This window comes from Protobothrops mucrosquamatus, unplaced genomic scaffold (genome assembly GCF_001527695.2).
Source record: "Protobothrops mucrosquamatus isolate PMUCROS unplaced genomic scaffold, P.Mucros_1.0 scaffold_205, whole genome shotgun sequence".
NCBI classification, from domain to species: Eukaryota; Metazoa; Chordata; class Lepidosauria; order Squamata; family Viperidae; genus Protobothrops; species Protobothrops mucrosquamatus.
The window spans coordinates 58883-60353 of NW_015386281.1; positions in this window are offsets into that span (position 1 = coordinate 58883).

Here is a 1471-nt window from a genome sequence, read left to right on the forward strand (position 1 = left end):
AAAAAAAAAAACCCTCACGTACAGAGAATAGGTCTATAACCATCTGGATAACACTGCAGGGAGAATGTTGTATATGTGTATATGTGTGTGGGTCAAGACATTAAGGCATTCGTTATAATTACTGGAAGATTCAGAGAAGACAAAAATTAAAGCATTTCATTGGGGTAGGCAACCTCGGCTCTTTTTTATAACTCATGGACTTCAACTCCCAGAATTCCTGAGTCAGCATAGCTGACTCAGGAATTCTGGGAGTTGAAGTCCATGAGTCATAAAAAAGAGCCGAGGTTGCCTACTCCTAACCGGTAGACTACAGGTAGTCCTTGAGTTACCACACAACTGAGCCCAAGATTTCTGTTGTTAAGCGAGACATTGGTGAAGTGAATTTTGCCCCATTTTACGACATTTCTCGCCACAGTTGCTTAAGTGAATCCCTGCAGTTGTTAAGTTAGTAACACGATTGTGAAGTGAATCCGGCTTCCCCGCTGCCTGGCTGAGGAATTCTGGGAGTTGAAGTCCACAAGTCATAAAAGGGCCAAGTTTGAAGATCCCTGCTCTACCCTCTACTCACCCACCCATTGGTTTGTTTGCTGGGGACCTGCAACTTCCTGCAGGCTTCCCCAATGACCTTGTTTGTGGGAAGCTGGCGGGAAATCACAAGTTGCAGTCCTGTGAGCTCCTCACTTTGTGACACGTGATCCTCACTTAAAAATGGAATAAGGACTGCTAGGACTGCCATCCCTCAGTGAGGCAGTCCCAATGATCGTTGCCAAGGGAGGACTATCTGTATATGTTGATTATTGCTTTTGTTGTGAACATTTTCTCTGTTACTATTCCTTGTGGCCACCCAGAATCATATATAGGTAGTCCTCGACTTACAACAGTTCATTTAGTGACTGTTCAAAGTTACAATGGTATTGAAAAAAAATGACTTATGACTGTTTCCTGCTGGCTTCCCCAGTGATCTTGTTTGTGGGAAGTGGGCAGCAGATCACAAGTTAGAGTCCTGTGAGCCCCTCACTTTGTGACACATGATCCTCACTTAAAAACGGAATAAGGAGCTCAGTAGTCCATTTCTGCAGAGGCACAGATTTATTCTAAGTCTCACTTGCGAACTGATTTAATTGCCTTTCTCCTTCACCCTACCTTACCTCAGGCAGGCGAGAGGCAGAGAGATTTCAACAAACTGCCATCATTCCTTAAGACCAACAGCCATTTAGAGAAAGGGAAGCTGACCCCAGCTTTTACTCCAGCTTCTGAAAGTTGAACGTTTTCACTTCTCTATTTTCTTAAAGCTGTGTGACCAAAATAACGCTGACATTTTTCCCAGCATTGAGAAACTTGCTTGTCATCAAAACTGCTCTCTTCAGCCTTGAGGAATATTATTATTATTACTTAGATTTAATCTGCCATTCGATTCACAGTCCGGGACTGGTAAAAACTTAACAGTTCAATAATAATAATAATTATTATT